Consider the following 18,217-nt stretch of genomic DNA (forward strand, 5'->3'; position numbering starts at 1 on the left):
TCGACTTAGGACTCCGCTGATTGCTCCCCACCTGATACGCAATTGTCCAACAGCATGGACCTTTTCCCACCCGGGGCTGCTCGCCTCAAGACATGTTAATACTAGCATGGCCTCTATGCCAGCTTGATCTCGCTGTACAACTATTGGCCCTCGCTCTTCTTAATTTTATTCACAGAATTTCTATTAGCATTTGAAGAGCTCACTGCCGTGGTGTCACTCTCACGCTGTGGTTCATACCACATATGAATGTAGGGTTCTCTGTATGTTTTTGAGTTTCTACTGTGGTTTTACCCGGCGTATTTTTGCTGAGTGCGGGAGGGGGTTTTCAATTGTTTTTTTATTTTGGTTTTATGGTTAATTGTTATTTGACACACACTGTTCCAACACACTGTTTCATGAAGGATTACTCATTAGTATTCCAATGATGCACACTACAAGCTGGAGGACTTCCACAGTACACACTACTTTCATATCCTGGAAGTTTAGGGGCCTCAGCAATCCCCAAAAGGGAGAACAGGTATTGCAGTACCTAAATAGACATGGAGACGGAGTCGCCTTCTTGCAGGAGACACATCTTGCACCTCAGTCCACGTATGTATTCACAGCCCAGTGAAGTCCCAATAGCTTTTTTTCAGTTACAGTTCATGCTCATGAGGGGTCTGCATTTTAATGCACAAAGAAATCCCATTCTACCCACTCTCCACCACTACCAATAAAATGTGTAGATATATATTGGTTGAAGGCACATTAGCGGGTCGCAGGATTCTACTTGTTAGCATCTATGCCCCAAACATAGATGATCCTAATTTTTTTCACACATTGCAGATCCAGCTTGACCAAGCTGAGGCAGATTGCATAATCATGGGTGGGGATTTTAACATGATCTGGGACACACTATGCGACACCACAGCTGTGAAGCCAACTATAAAATCCAAATCACTATGAATCCTCCGGTACATCTGCGACACACACCAGCTGCACGACCCATGGCATATACAGTCATGGGCAGTTCTACCATAGACCCATTACTCTGCACCGCATGACATATGGGCACGTATCAACTACTGATTGGTCTCTCCTCCGGTGCCCACATGGCTGGGCACTGTCACACACCTACCACGCATATTCTCGGGCCACTGTCCGGTGACTATGACCTGTAATATACCACCCAGACATACAGGAGGAACGCTCTTTCCCACATTAGCACTCCAGGATGAGTTGTTCTGGTCTTGGAATAGTATGGTGTAATATGCTATCACTTTGATGTGTGCCACCTTCTGTGTGAGCATTCTGCGATCTTGTGAGAATTCCACTAGGTAGTCACTAATTGTAGCACACATAGGGTCCAATACTCAGAGAGCGACACTGGCCTTGGGCCACTTTCGCTTTTCACCTTAGGCAAACTTCAGGCAAACTGAGCCTCTAACCCAGGCCCACCCCTCTCTCTCTCTCTCTCTCTCTCTCTGTCAGCCCCGATCAGCCAGATTCTTGCCCGTCCCTCCTCCCAGGACCTACTTAATGGAGGCCACAATGCAGCCACATCACTGGCACCCCAAAGGAAAGCCGGAGTGTGCCCATCTGCACCTGGACATCGCCCAGCGCCAGGAGCCCATGTTTCTCCTACACCCCACAGCTATACCTCCACCAGACTCTGAGCCCTGGACTACAGGTGCCACGACAACTGCTGATGCCACACCTCCCCTTAATCCATGGTAGGGCTTTTCTCCTGCATTTACTGGTCCTTCTCCTGCATTATCAGCACGCCATCCACCACTTTCTGAACCAACAAACACAAAACCCCTACTTCACAACAACTTGCCTGCCTCCTCCTCAACACACGCTTGCCTCCTTTGCAAACATGCCACTGAGATCTGGAATCTCATCACCACCCTCACCTCCAATGTTTTTATCCTCACTGTGACTTGGCTCACACCTGCGTCCGCTTCCGACTTCACCACAGCAACACCCGACTGATAGAAGATCACACACCGAGACCGCACCAACAAACCCGGAGGAGGGAGCACCATCATCCACAAAGAAAACATCCACTGCTCCACTGAGACACAAGACACCGTCCAGACCAGGGAACACCTTAACTTCAAACTCCAAACAGATGGAAAAAACACCATCAGGGGCACCCTCTCCTACAGACCACCTGGACCCCACCCCAACTTCTGCACCATCATCCCCGATTTTATCACCCCTCTTGCCATTGACCCCGAAGACTACATCTTCCTCGGAGATTGAATTTCCACCTCAACGACCTCAAAAACACCAACACTGCTAGCTTCCTCAACAGTATGAATAACATTGGACTCACTCAACTCGTCATCGACCCCGTCCACAAAACAGGACACACGCTCGACCCCAACTTCACCTCCAGCAACATGGTCAAGTACAGCCACGCCACCAAACTCACCTGGACCGACCACTCCATTGTACAGTTCAACATCTTGAGCCCACTCACCTCCATCGCTGAGCAACCCAGCTCTACCGCTGCTGGAAAAAGTGTCAGAGAGCCAACATGATGACGTCCTCAACACATCATGCCCTAACCCTGCAACAGAGCTGGAATAAGCTTTCAAAAACTTCAACTCCTGGATCACCATCTATGTCAACATCATCACTCCCATCAGACCAGCAGACTCAGGAGGTCCACCAAGCAGGAAAGATGGTACACCACAGAACTGAGAGCAGCAAAACGGCACTGCAAGCAAATGGTCAGAAGATTCAGCACACGCAAGGACACCTCAGACAGGACCACCTTCAAAACCTCCCTTGACCTCTACCACCGGTTACTGAGAGAGACAAAGAGGAAAGCCCTAGCCAGCTGCATTGAGTCCAGTTCCAACCACAGCAAAGAGCTTTTCGACATCATCAGGGAGTTTGCCAACCTCTCAGCCACAGAAAATAGCATCACCCCCTCCCAAGAACTATGTGACAGACTCGCTGACATTTTCCACAGCAAAATCACCACCATCTATAAGAACTTTAAAGGCAAACCCAAGCCCTCAGACTACCTTCACCTTCACTCACTCACCAAAATCAACACGGACCACCAACATATCTCATTGGACCAGCTCACCCCCCAGAACACCACCACCATCATGAAATCCATTCACCAAGGAACCCCCACAGATCGCCTACCCGCCCCACATTTTCAACCCTGGAAGCTCAAATATAAGCAGTGAGCTCACCACTCGCTTCAATACTCACTTGTCACTGGCACCTTTCCTGAAGATGGGAAAGATGCAGAAGACAAACCACTCCTCAAGAAACCATCTGCTGACAAGAGAGAACTAAGGGCCAGATGTACGTAGCTTTTTGCATGGCGCAAACAGCGAAATTCGATGTTTGCGCCATGCAAAAAGCACATTGCGATGCTCATTCCCATTTAGCGAGTCGGTAACCTGGTTACTGACTCGCAAAATGGGAATGCGAGTCGCAAATAGGAAGGGGCGTTCCCCTTCCTATTTGCGATTCGCATCGCGATGCAAAATTGCTTTGTGACCGCGAACGCGGTCGCAAAGCAATTCGCAGTTACCACCAGTGTCACAGTGGTGGCAACCCATTCGGATTGTGAATGGCCCGGAAAACATTTTTTCAGAGCAGGCAGTGGTCCTATGGACAACTGCCTGCTCTGAAAAAATGAAAAAAAAACTTTTCATTTTTTCGTTTGTATTGCAACTCGTTTTCCTTTAAGGAAAACGGGCTACAATACAAAAAAAAAAAACTGCTTCATTCTCCAGCAGGCCACCATCCCTGTGAGTGCTGTGAATTGCAAGGGGGTCGCAAATTGCGACCCACCTCATTAATATTAATGAGGTGGGTCTTTGTGACCCCCTTGCGATTCGCAGATGGTGTCAGGGACACCATCCAGCATCCGGGGTTTGCGACTCTCAAATTGCGAGTCGTTCGGAATCGCAATTTGAGAGTCGCAAATTCGGATTTTGCTACATCTGCCACCAAAAAACTACCGCCTCATCTCCCTTTTCCCCTTCCCCACCAAAGTTCTTTAAAAAGCCATCAACTGACAACTCACGAAATATCTGGAGCAGAACCTTCTAGACACCTATCAATCTGGACTCCGTGCCAACCACAGCACAGAGACTGCCTTGTTTGCAGATACCGATGGTAACAGAGCCCTCCTCGACCCGGGAGAAACAGCAGCCCTGATCCTCCTCAACCTCGCAGCAGCCTTTGACACTGTATCCCATTACACCCTGATCAGAAGACTCCATCCCGTCGGTATCCAAGGAAACGCCCTCAAGTGTATCACCTCCTCCCTCACCGGAGAACTCAGAAGGTCCGCCTACCTTCATTCACTTCCAAACCCAAGGATATCATCTGTGGTATCCCTCCAGGATTCTCCCTCAGCCCCACCTTCTCAAACACCTACATGGCCCCCTTGGGCAACATCATCAGATGCCACGGGCCAAACATCATATCCTACGCAGACGACACCCAGCTCATCCTCTCGCTCTCAGAAGATCCCACCAACAAAAGAACCAAATTCCACAGGTGCTTGACAAGCGTTGCCAACTGGATAAAGTACAAATGGAAGTGATGATCTTTGGCAACAAACCATCCCTTGGAACGACTCTTGGTGGCCTTCGGAACTAGGACCTTCACCAAAACCGACAGACCACGCCAGAAACCTCTGCATAATCTTGGAGAGAAAACTGACCGTGAAGCCCCAGATCAACGCAGTCACCTCTGCCTGCTTTCGCACACTTTGCATGTTACAAAAAGTGTTCAGAAGGATCCCCCTGAACACCAGACGTACTGTCACTCAGGTCCTAATCACCAGCTGATTAGACTATATCAACACAATCTACGCTTGGATCTCCACACACTATCTGCAGAGCTCCCAGACCATACAAAGTCCCACTGCCAGACTCATCCTCAACCTCCCCAGACAGACCCACATCACGCCCCACCTCAGAAAACTCCAGTGGCTCCCCATACAGACAAAATGCCAATTCAAGCTGATGATCCATGTCTATAAAGCACTGCACAACCAATGTCTAGCCTACAACAACCATCACCTGAACTTCCACCACCCTACTAGACAACTGAATACTGTCTCCCTCTCGCTCAATTTTAATGACCTAATCCACTATCGCTGGTACCAGGAAGGGGAATTAGTCAGATATTTAGGAGGACCAGTGCCCTTTTTCCTTACATGATGGATTTGTGAACACAGTGGACTCTACATTGCAGATGGCTATGTCTTTTGCCCTAGAGCCTATAAGTAGGCAGATTTTATTAGTGGCCGTGCAATGCGGCTTAAACCTACCACCGGGGAAAGTAGTGGCCCATTAGAGCCTCAGGAGCCCCCCATGTCAGACAATGCAGGCAGGGCTAAAAGCAAAGTAGGGTCTAAGGCTTGTGTGTCCCCTCCCTCTGACGCTTTTGAACAGCTTAGACTGGGACTCTCAAAGCTCTGAGCTTCCACCCCACTGGATTCCAAAATTCCTAGTCTACCTGGTATTACCCCCATCAATGACCAAGGGCAGCCCTTTAGTGGTAACAGAGATGATGGGGAAGACATAAGAGATCAGGGCCAAGATGATATTGAGTTCGAGCCTAGCAGACTCCGTAAATTACAAGGTAGTCACAAGTATCTCAGGTTGGACAACAGTGGTTCTGACAGGGCTTTGGGGGTCCAAGATACCGAAGGCATATTAGACCCAGAAAATATTTACTATCCACATTCGCCTATGCCTTGACAGAAACATTGCCTTTTTACCTGATATTGATGACAAGATGGCCACCTTTATTATCAAATTTGTGAAGGATCCCAAAAAAGGGATAGATTGCTCCTGGAAGGCCTGCAAGTGTAAATTATTGGACGTACCAGGTCCCTTAACAAAAATATTGGATATGGCACAAGAGGCTAAAGACACTGGCAACGTGACGTCCCCTGAGATTTTGTCCAGCTGGGCACATAGGGCCTTATGCTTCATGGGGGAAGGCAAATTGTGCTCTCTCATTGGAGAGAAGACGCTCCCTCTTCAATAAAATCAACCGTAAGCTAGGGGAGCTAGCTAACTCAAAAGTGGGACCAGTGGCTGATGGGGGCCTTTTTGGGGATCCATTTATATAGGAAATGAGCAAGTTTGTCACAACCTGTTTATTGTTGCACAAGTCCCAACAGTCCATGAAGCGTGTATTCAGCAAATGTGTTTTGGGTGCTGCCGGCAGAGGCAGGGGGTGCTCTTCTGGCCATCGCTTCTCCCCAATCTTGCAAAGATTCTCTGTTGGCCATCAACAACAGTACTAGTATCAAGATTAGAAGTGATTTGGTGGTTTCTTCCCAACAAGGGTAGGGTCGTGGAGGTAGAGGAGAATTCCATGGAGCAGCTAGCACCCCTGCTGATAGGTCAGGTAAGGAGTATCCCTTCTTAAGGTTGGCGGTCAACTGGGCCTAGTCCTACATGTTTGGAGGGAGATGACAGGATGTATGGGTCTTGCAAACCGTGTCAGGTTTCCACATAGAATTCTACGGAACCTCGGTTCAGACCCATCGGCCTCGTTCTCTACTCCGTTCAGTAGCAGAAAGTATTTGCATTATCCAGGAGGTAAGTTCTGTACTAAAAAAGGGGACATTGCTCATAGAGCACTGAACCCCGGCAGTTTTGTCAGCTATTTGTTCATGATTGAAAAGAAGGACTAGGGCATGTGACTGGTGATCAGTCTCCGGAAATTCAACCAATGGTTGGTGTACCAAGATTTCAAGATGGAGCGCCTCCATCTCTTGCGGGATATTTTCCTGCCAAACATTTGAATTGTGAGGCTGGACATAAAGGACCTCTCTTTCACCATTCTGATTTCCCCCCCCTCATCTCAGGTTCCTGCAGTTCTCCTGAGAAGGTCAGATTTAGGAGTTTGTAACTCTTCTTTTTAGACTCTTATCAGCTCTTTGGTGTTTTATCACGGTCATGTGACCTGTGGTGGAGCTGCTGAGTTCCAGAGGTGTCAGATTGATCATATATCTGGACGACATTCTGCTTATTCATTAGGATCGGTTGATCTTTCTCCAGCATTAGACTCTGTCTCGATCCCTGCTTCAGTCCCTGGGTTTCAATATCAACAAACGGAGGCCAGAGTTCACTCATTCTCAGTCTATGTGTTTCCTGGGATTTGTCATAGATTCAGTTCAACAGGTCCTGAAACTTCCTCACAGGAAGTTGTCACTGATAAGAAAGGAGCTGAGGTGCACTATAGCGAAGTAGTTTATATCTCCCCACTCCCTGTCCTGCAAAGTCAGCCTCTTTGCGTCATTCATCTAGGCTATCTTGCCAGGCCATTATACTACAGGGGCCTTCAGAGATTGAAATTGGCCCATCTTTGAAAGGGACTGTCCTATTCCACCCTGGTCAGCATATCCAAGAAAGCCAAGTCAGAAATGTAATGGTTGCAGATCACATACTGACCTGGAATGGCAGAGCCATTGTAGGCTCTGTTCAGGACAAGCTTATCGAATCTGACACCAGCCTACTAGGCTGCGGAGCTCGATGAGGAGAGGTCAATACAGGAGGGCCATGGTCAGAGCAAGAGTTGCACATCAACTGCTTAGGACTGCTCACCGGGTCCTTAGCAGTACAATCCCTCTCAAGAACAGGGTGTCATGTTCAGTCCTTCTCAAGATGGGCAACTTTTCGGTAGTCTGTTACATCAGCCATCTTTGAGGAACAAGATCCAAGGCTCTCACAGAGCTGGCAAAAGACTTTTGGCATGTTTGTCTCAACAAAAGAATAGCATTCAGGGCACAGTACCTTTCCGGGACATTAAAGTGCGCTGCACACTGGAATTCCAGACTTTTAGGGAATTTTAGTGAATGGAAGGTGGATCCCACAATCTTCAGAATGATAATGTCCAAGTGGGGTCCTTGAAACATGGATCTTTTTGCCTTCAGTCTGGATTATCAGCTACCCTGCTTCTTCAGCAGGAGGCTGGATCTACTGGCTGTGCCACTGGCAATAGCGACAGGCGCTTTTATGCAAGATTTGAGTCAGATTCTGCCATTCTCTGTGATAACCAGTGTTTAAACTCAAGTCAGATACCAGAAGGTGTCTTTGATTCTGGTGACTCTGACTTGGAGATCTCAGGCATGGTTTGTGATTCTTTTGGAACTTTCAATAGATTTTTAAATTCAACTTCCCCAGACTCAGTCCATGTTGACGGACACTGAGGGCAACAGGCGCAAACTTGTGCTTAATGGTTCTCTCCATCTCATGGCTTTACTCTCAAGAATTACCAGGAACATTGTGTTCTCCCAGGCCTTTCGGAGCAGGCTTTGGAGCTCATCAGGAGAGCATGGGCAGATTCCACTTCTAAACCGTATGGCTGTGCTTGTCACAGATGGTCCAGATGGTGCCTGGGGTGGCATCTGGAGCCTGTTGGGGGCAGATGTAGTGCATATTTTAATTTGTTATGGAACTCTTTCAGAAGGGCCTGGCCTACTCTACCATCAATACAATTAGGTACACAATATCGTCCAGTCAAGAACCATGGCAAGGTATCCAGGTCGTTGAACACCCCCTAGTGTGCAAGCTATTTAGAGGGTTACACACAGTGTTGTAATCTCGGTCATGGGATGACAGTTTGGTATGGAAACTCTTTGAATCATGGCTGGATAATGTATATCTGTCTTGGAAGAAACTGACGTGTAACTTGGCTCTGCTTCCTTTCTTGACCTCTTACAAGCGAGTTTTGGATGTTAGAGCTCTAGAGGTGTCCTTTAAGATTTTTACGCCTAAAGGCGTTACGTTTACAATGTCTCGAAGCACCAAAACCAGCATCAGGAAAGTTCAGTACCCATCTTTTTCAGACTACCCCAACCTCTGTGTAGTAAGATGTATTCAGGCTTACAAGACCCTCCCAGACAAGGACAGACTGGTGGGTGCACAGCAGTGATTGATTTAATTGAAAGAAGCTTTAGAACAGTTTCTTCCCTCACAATTGCCATGTTGGTTCGGTGGGTCAAGTCAGAGGTGGGCATTGACACCACAACTTTTGCAACTCACTCTGCCAGAGGAGCAATGGTTTCAAAAGTCGTCACAGTGGGCGACTGGTTGGAGAATATCCTCAGAGTGGCAGATTGGTCATCTGATTCCACCTTCAAAATGTTTTCCTTCAAATCCCTTGTGGATATTGCAACTATGGTAGTGAGTAACCTTAATCTGAAGTCTCTGTCCTGACATAGAATAAAAAATTTCCTAGCTACCATGACTGAAAGTTTCAATTCTATGAAGGATACGGAGGTGAAGATTATCCCACCCTTGTATTGATGACATTTGGAAGTGCATTAAGGTGGTATAACTGATCACTGTGGGGTTGCAGCTTAAGTAGTGATCTGGATTGTTATCTATTCTGTTGTTTCTATGTCACTTAGTTGCATTTTTTTACAATGGTTGACTATCTGCTTCTATAAGAATGCAGGTAACTTGAATTCTATAGCAGGACCGGAGGCGAGGATTATGCAGATCTTTCTTCACTTTTTATTAAATAGCAAGTTCAAAGTTAAACACTAAATGAACAAAAAAACTACAAGTTCCATGAAGCCGCCGCCATGGTAACCAGTATCCAATGAGGTTCCTCCATTCACGCCGGTATAAATATCCCCAAATGCGTCACACTTCCTCTTTCTTCACTGCTACCAACCGTCAGATAAGTGCCTTTTCTGCCTCCGGTTATTTTTTCTCTAATTTCACAGTGTTTGACTTGCTTCGCGCGTTATGTCCTGTTGAATTGTACTGTTGTAGCAACGAGCGTTGCTACGGGTGTGCTCTCGGAACAAGCGTTCCGCTCGAGCGCTTTCATTGTTTTCTCTACACACGTCGGGCCGACAGAGGGCGCGCGCGGTGTGTTTCAAAGCGTGTTTGAGCGCTTGTGTGTTCAGAACACTCAGCGCTCGTTGGCAATATTATTTTAAGTTAATTTCAGGTTTTTCTATCACAATATTGTGTTTTTTCTTCGTTTTCCCTACCCCGTGACACCTATTTGGTAGGCATTACCCCCGAGGGGAAGAATTTTTCTTGGTTTTATTTAGCTACTGCTTGACAGAGGGGGTAGTGAATTACCCTTTATATATTTTTTATAGGGTGTACTCTCTGTCGCACTGTTGTGTTTAGTCTGAACCTCAGCATGCACTCCTCTCAGGAACATGAGCCTTTTGCCAACATGTCCCCAGGTGAGGGTCCCTCTCACAGTACCCTTCCCCCGGGGGTGGACGTTTTGTTCTCGCAAGCGATTTCACACGCCTTGGCCCCTCTTAGGGAAACCGTAGCTAAACTCAAGGAACAGGTGTCTAAGGGTACGGGCATGTTTGGTGTGACGGGAGCGGAGGGTGATACCTCTACCCTTTCGGCTCCCAAGAAAATGCGCAAGCGCGACGCGGGGCACCTGGAGGATAGCAAATTTTTATCAAACTCCAAGAGTGCGCGCGCGCATAAGTGTTTACCCTCCCGGGAGGGTCGGTTGCCCGGAGTAATGGGTGACATGCTTCACCACTTATGGAACCCTGACTTGGGGTCACCTAAAGGCATCATGGGAGGTTCAGACGAGGATTCCTCATCTTTGGATGATGACTCAGGGCGCCCTTGGCGTCCTGGTGCTACCCTACCGGATCCTTCTGACCAGGGGGATTCAGACTCCGATATGTTTGAACCGGAGGGTATCTACCATCCGCATTCCTCGGAGTGGCGTCCAGACCACAAGGTGGCCGAATATGTCGCCAGTAAAATTAGACAACCTTTGGACAAAGAGGTGCGTGCTCGTTTACGGGCGGAATGCCCACGCCCGTCTCTATCAGATAAGGTCGCTTTTACACCTGATATAGACCCTAAAATGTGTAACTTTTTTGCCAAGTACACCAAAGATCCGAAGAAGGGAATCGATCGATCCTGGAGGGCATGCCAGGATAAACTTCTCAATGTGTTGGGACCCCTCACACAGATAATTCAATTGGCGGAACGTGCCAATCAATCAAACACTCCCCTTCAGACAGACATTGTTGCAGGTTGGGCCCAGAGAGCTGTCTGTCTCCTGGGCAACGCGAACTGTGCCATTTCGGCAGAAAGGCGCAGGTCTTTATTAATAAAAATAGACCCCAAATTAGGGGAGCTTTCTAACTCGGAGGCAGGGGCTGTTGCCCAAGGCAATTTATTTGGTGACCCTTTTGTAAAGGAGTTGGGAAAATTTGTTGCCACTTTTTCGGCTCTCGATAAAGCCCAATCATCCATCAAAAAGATTTTCCCCAATAAGGTTTTTGGCGGGGCCGGACGAGGCAGGGGTCGCTCTTCCGGCCGTCTTTACCAGCAAGGCCCCGGTTCCTTCCGAAACAACAGTTGGCGTGATGGCCGACAGGGAACTTTCTTCCCCAACAGAGGAAGGGGGAAAGGCAGAACTTCCAGGAATGCACGAGGAGCATCTAATGCCCCAGGAGGTCCCTCTGGTAAGGCTTATCCCTTTTTCCCCTCGAAATTTCGGAGGGAGATTGCGTTTTTTCAAGACCAATTGGAGGCGCATTACATCCGATGCATGGGTTCTACAGACAGTTTCAGGGTTCCAGATACAATTCTGGGGTTCCCCGCTTCAAAGAAAACTGCCACCGCCAATAGTGTTTTCGGCAACAGACTCCGAGCTCATAGACTTAGAAGTTCAAGCTCTTCTCCACAAGGGCGCCATATCCTTCGCATCCCTTCATCCCACAGGTTTCGTAAGCAACATCTTCTTAGTAGAAAAGAAGGACAAGGGTTTTCGGCCTGTTATCAATCTTCGTGCATTCAACGATTGGGTTGTTTAAAGGCATTTCAAAATGGAGGGTATTCATATGCTCCGCGACCTCCTCCTACAAGGGGACTGGATGGTTCGTCTAGATCTCAAGGACGCATACCTCACCGTCCCTATTTTTCCTCCTCATCGCAGATTCCTGCAATTCATCTGGAACGATCAGGTATTCGAATTCACCACTCTCCCTTTCGGTCTCTCGTCAGCACCATGGTGCTTTACCAAACTCCTCAAACCAGTGGTGGAAGCACTGAGGTTGCAAGGCATACGACTCATCATTTACCTGGACGACATCCTTTTAATGGACCAATCCAGGTTTCAACTTTTATCCAATATGAACACAACTATTGCTCTTTTCCAGGATCTGGGGTTCGTAATCAACCAACAGAAATCGGAACATACTCCGACCCAATCGTTAATCTTCCTCGGTTTTCTCATAAATTCTCGTTCAGCATCCCTCAGTCTTCCGACGACGAAGATATCCAAGATAAAGAAGGAACTGAGAAAAGTCCTTCGGCGCAACAAGATTTCGCTACGTCAATTAGCCAGAGTGGTCGGCCTGCTTTCCTCCTCAATTCAGGCCATCTTTCCAGGTCCCCTACACTACAGAGCCCTGCAGCGCCTGAAGGCCTTTCACCTTCGCCGAGGGGTGACGTATTCCGAACTCATCTCCCTGTCTCAGGAGGCAAGGACGGAATTACATTGGTGGCTGGACCACATGGAAGCATGGAATGGCAGGGCCATTTTCGGAGCCGCCCCAGACCTGGTGATAGAGTCAGACGCCAGTCGCCAGGGATGGGGGGCTCGATGCGGGGACATCTCGTTTGGGGGACGCTGGACCCCGCAGGAGCTCACCATGCATATCAATTGTCTGGAACTCCTGGTGGGATCGTTTGCAATCAAGTCTCTAACGAGAGACAAGGTCTCATGTGTAGTGCTACTACGGATGGACAATGTATCGGCGGTACAATACATAAATCGTTTAGGGGGGACGCGATCGAGAGCCTTAGCGGAACTAGCAAAGGATTTTTGGCATTTTTGCCTCCAACACCAAATCTCGGTCACAGCAGAGTATCTTCCGGGAATTCCAGTTTTCTCACGGATTCCAGCGATTGGCAGCTACATCAATCGATTTTTCAGGCGATCATGGCTCGTTGGGGTCCCTGCTCAGTGGACCTTTTTGCGTCCAGATGGAATGCTCATCTTCCCCTATATTTCAGCTGGCACCCGGATCCGGGAGCTGCGGCAGTAGATGCGTTTCTCCAGCACTGGGGGATGCTTCAAGGTTATGCTTTCCCACCGTTCCTTCTTATCCCGCGGGTCGCAGCGCAGGTTCGCCGTCAGGAGGCGACAGTGATTCTAATAACCCCCTGGTGGAGGTCTCAGGCGTGGTTCCCGACTCTGCTAGAACTCTCCTGCGAGTGTCCTCTTCGTCTCCCGGTCTTTCCCTCGATCCTCCGGGACCCGTCGGGGTTTCATCACCCCCTGGTCCTTCAGGGTCATCTTTCCCTCATAGCTTGGAAGATTTCAGGCATCGTGGGCAAGACGGCCGACTTTCGCAGGAAGCTAAAAAGTTCATTGCACAGGCCTGGGCCCCTGGGACATGCAAGCGATATAGATCAGCATGGAATAGATGGTCTCGTTGGTGTGTGGGCAAACACTGCGATCCCATGGGGGCCATTATTACAGACATCATAAATTTCCTTGCAGAATTAGCGGAATCCGGTCTTGCTTATTGTACGATCAATTCTTTTCGTTCAGCTATCTCTGCGGGTCACCCCCCCTCTGAACAATCACCCGATTGGCGAGCATCCCTGGATATGTAAACTCCTCAAGGGTATTAGACTCTCCAGACCTCCACAGTCCAGATATACAGAACTCTGGGATGTAAACATAGTTCTTAATCTTTTAACCTCTTGGCAGGATAATCAGTATTTGTCGAGAAAGGAGTTGTCAGCCAAATTAGCCATGCTTTTGTGCCTCATTTCATGTAAACGGGTGTCTGATATCAGGGCACTGGATGTATCAGCGCAAGTCTTTACTCCAGAAGGAGTCACGTTTACTATTTCAAGGAGAACAAAGAATAATACCAGGTCAGTATCCTATCCAGCTTTTCCTGATTCCCCAAAATTATGCGTTGTTAGATGTCTCAAGTCTATGAGGAAGTGATTGTGAATCATAGACCTCCAGGTGAAAATCAATTGTTGATTTCCATAAAGAGACCGTTTAAGGCGGTTTCTTCTCCTTCCATTGCCAGATGGGTCAGATGGATTCTGTCCGAAGCAGGTATCAATATTCAGGTGTTTGGCACCCATTCTACTCGGGGAGCCATGGCCTCAAAAGCCATACAGGTGGGGGGTAGATTAGAGGACATCATGCATGTGGCTGATTGGTCTTCTGAATCTACTTTTAAAAAGTTTTACTTTAAACCAATTCATGAAGCAGCCTCACTGGTGGTGGGTAAGCTTTGAACTTGCATAATCCTCGACTCCGGTCCTGCTATAGAATGCGAAATTTCCTAGCTATCGTGAATGAAAGTTTCAATTTTATTAAGGACACGGAGGCGAGGATTATCCCACCCACATACTACTCACGAGTTTGTTCCCACCCGAACACTTGTATCTTCGTTTTGAGGTGGTATATTTGCATTTATCCCTTATTTATTATCTTTGCTCATATGTCTAGTTTACATTAAGCGGAGTTGATGGCTATTATGCTTGTATTTATGATTCAAGTTTTTGAAGACTCGTACGTTCCATTCATTATTGCCATTGGAATGCGACATTATTTTATCACTTTAGACCCTAATTACACCATCTTTTTTGTAGGTTCCGAAACTACAACCAATTGACTCTACCAGGATTCTTTCCGCAGTGAAGTCGAGGAAGTGTGACGCACTTGGGGATATTTATACCGGCGTGAATGGAGGAACCTCATTGGATACTGGTTACCATGGCGGCGGCTTCATGAAACTTGTAGTTTTTTTGTTCATTTTGTGTTTAACTTTGAACTTGCTATTTAATAAAAAGTGAAGAAAGATCTGCATAATCCTCGCCTCCGTGTCCTTAATAGAATTGAAACTTTCCTTCACGATAGCTAGGAAATTTCGCATTCTGTTTCTCTTGCAGGTGGTGATCAGAAAAAGGATTTCCAATAAAGAGTATATAGTTCAGGAGGCATCCGCATGAAGAAAGAGGAAGTGCTTTTCCTTGAATATGATTTTATAGGGTGCACAACTTGCCTGATTGGTAGATGTATGATCTTGCTTGCAGGCATGGGATTTTTCTCTCTGTTATGTTTGTCTGAAGTTAATCAGCTGCTCAGCAGTGAATAGATGAATAATAAAGCATAATCTTCGCCTCTGTGTCCTTATTAGAATTAAATATTTTCTTCACTGTAGTTAGAACATTTTTCATTGCTCACGGCTATTTTCCTCAATCTGTGAGTTTTATGAGTGAAAGTACTGAACAATTTTGGCATTCAATCCCTTTGTCTATTCCCTTTGTTTGTAATAACACATCTTGGGGCAGTAAAAAGCTTGTTTTCTTGCAAGATTGACTGTAATGATTAGTTGATCATATAAATCATCTGACGCATGAAATAAATGTAGTTTGTTATAGTAGTTATGCTGTATTCTTATAACTGCCCATTGAAGAATTATCCCTTAGGCAGCATGAGGGATGATTCCCGTAGAACGGTAAAATGTTTATTTCAGCTAGTTTATATACTAGAACGTGAATGATTTATTTTCATCAAGCCTAGTCGCGAACTGTATTTTTTAGTTTGTTAGTAGTACTGCAGTAGTACTACTAATATACTGCAAAATGCTATTCACAAACCTATGTTGCGAGTTTCCGCCTCTCCTACATCTTAATGTGTGGCAATCTCTGCCCCGTCTGTGGAGTCTCCACACACCTAAGTATACATTAAAGTAGGAAATGTGGGACAGACAGGAAGGAGTTGCTTCCAAATGGGGAATATACTTACCACTAGAGCAGAGACGTTAAGGGATTAGTAAGGAGGGGTTAAGGGAGGGGTTTAGAGAGGGACATGCACCCACCCACATAAGAGTAAGCCCATTCCACTTCACAAACTGCACTTCTAAAGTTACTACAGCAAAAAAAGTCCAGAACCATGTACTCCAGCACCACACGTGGCCAACCACTGGTATTGCAACACTATCCCATAGAAAACAATTGAGGTAAGAACCTCAAAAAACCCATAGGAAATAATGTTAAATTAAAATATTTAACATAGTTACACATATGAATAAATGTAATTTAATGTTCACAAAATTATTTCGAAATAAAACATTTTTATTTTATTTTAACATTGTATTAACTATGTTAAATTAAAAAAATTATGCAACATGGATCTTTAATAAAATACAATTTGATTACTTTTATTTCTATATATTATTTTTAATAATGATTAATACATGATAAAAATACATGTTTTACTTTAGGTGAGGATTTTGTCACAATGTGAACTTCAGAAAAATATTTGAATGTAATTCATCCAAAATATTTGTATTTTAAACAAGTTATAAATGCAACTTTTTATTTTGTTCTTCATTTAAAATAAATAAATATTAAAATAAAAATATGCTACAGCACTATCAATTTAGAATTAAGTCAAATATATTAAATCAAAACAATTTTAATGTTTTGTTTAAAAGGTAAAAGTAAAATGTTTATTCTTGTATATACAAATGAAAGCTACATATTTACATAGCAGTTATATATTTCAACTACATATATATATATATATATATATATATATATATATATATATATATATACAAAAAAGAAGAGAGAACTCTGGGTAGTTCCCAAGTTTAGGTGGAGAGCAGCTCTAGTAAGGAGCACCCTGCAACACCAGCGACACTCTAGATTTGCTCACCTCAAATGTCTGTTTATCCAGCAAAGTTTTTAAGCATTGGATCTGCACAGTGCTATCCTCGCCAAGCTAGATAGTGACAAAGTCTTTAACCATAGGTTTGACACAGTGCCAACCTTGCCGAGCTGTAAAATGACAAAAGCCATTTACCACTCCAGGCACAGTATTACAGCTTTGGACTGGTAAAGTACAGTCCAAGCTAACCTGGAATGAGTAAAAGCAACCCCTGACACATGTTTCGCTCTCATTAGAGCTCATCAGAGAGGTTTAGTTTTGTCCAGACACAAGGGAGCACCCAGTATAAGTCAAAACAAATCCCTTTCAGGGTTAGAGTGACGCATAAATTATGCAAAAAAGAAAAGAGAACTCTGGGTAGTTCCCAAGTTTAGGTGGAGAACAGCTCTAGTAAGGAGCACCCTGCAACACCAGCGACACTCTAGATTTGCTCACCTCAAATGTCTGTTTATCTAGCAAAGTTTTTAAGCATTGGATCAGCACAGTGCTATCCACGCCGAGCTAGATAGTGACAAAGTCTTTTGCCATTTATACAGCAAAGTCTTTAAGCATAGGTTTGACTCAGTGCCAACCTTGTAATGCTGTAAAATGACAAAAACCATTTACCACTCCAGGCACAGTATTACAGCTTTGGACTGGTAAAGTACCGTCCAAGCCAACCTGGAATGAGTAAAAGAAACCCCTGACACGTGTTTCGCTCTCATTAGAGCTCATCAGAGAGGTTTAGCTTTGTCCAGACACAAGGGAGCACCCAAAATAAGTCAAAACAAATCCCTTTCAGGGTTAGAGTGACGCATAAATTATGCAAAAAAGAAGAGAGAACTCTGAGTAGTTCCCAAGTTTAGGTGGAGAGCAGCTCTAGTAAGGAGCACCCTGCAACACCAGCGACACTCTAGATTTGCTCACATCAAATGTCTGTTTACCTAGCAAAGTTTTTAAGCAAATCTAGAGCAAACTCGCTCGGTGTTGGGGGCGTGCACTGATGTATAGCTTAATTATTATCAGTGCATTATTTAATGTTTATTTGCGTGTGCATGGCTTGAGCTGTGCTGGATTGTACGACGAAACAACGACTAAAAAACAACTACTGCCTTAACAACGAGGTCGGAACACCGACCTCGTTGCTACTACTAATGATTTTACCACGAATGCCTTAACAACGATATTTCGTTGTAAAGGCATTCCTGATAAAAGCATTAGCAATAGGCACCATTCATCCTACATCCCTCACCCCACCACCCCAACCCCACCATAAAACCCCCTGACCCCCCACCCACTCCCCAAAACCAATACCACCTCACCCCCCACCCCCTCCCCAAAACCTAAAACCCCCTGACCCCCCACCCCTCCCCAAAACCAAAAACACCCCACCCCCCAACCCCACCCCAAAACCTAAAACCCCCTAACCCCCACCCACTCCCCAAAACCAAAAACGCCCCACCCCCCAACCCCCCCAAAACCTAAAAGCCCCTGACCCCCACCCACTCCCCAAAACCAAAAACGCCCC

The 18,217-nt window shown here is 46.0% G+C and overlaps 1 long non-coding RNA gene across 2 annotated transcripts in view; it reads left to right on the forward strand.

Moving 5' to 3' along the window:
* Positions 1-18,217, forward strand: part of LOC138259381 (uncharacterized) — a 76,342-nt gene that overhangs the window by 43,446 nt on the left and 14,679 nt on the right. Inside the window, exon 3 of one of the 2 annotated variants that reach the window (XR_011198713.1) lies at positions 14,625-14,835. The exons of the other annotated variant lie outside the window; for it this stretch is intronic. This is a non-coding gene — a long non-coding RNA (uncharacterized lncRNA). Of the gene's footprint in view, positions 1-14,624; positions 14,836-18,217 lie in introns of those variants that run through there. 2 annotated transcript variants of the gene reach the window in all.

Source organism: Pleurodeles waltl, chromosome 9, assembly GCF_031143425.1.
Source record: "Pleurodeles waltl isolate 20211129_DDA chromosome 9, aPleWal1.hap1.20221129, whole genome shotgun sequence".
Taxonomy (NCBI): domain Eukaryota; kingdom Metazoa; phylum Chordata; class Amphibia; order Caudata; family Salamandridae; genus Pleurodeles; species Pleurodeles waltl.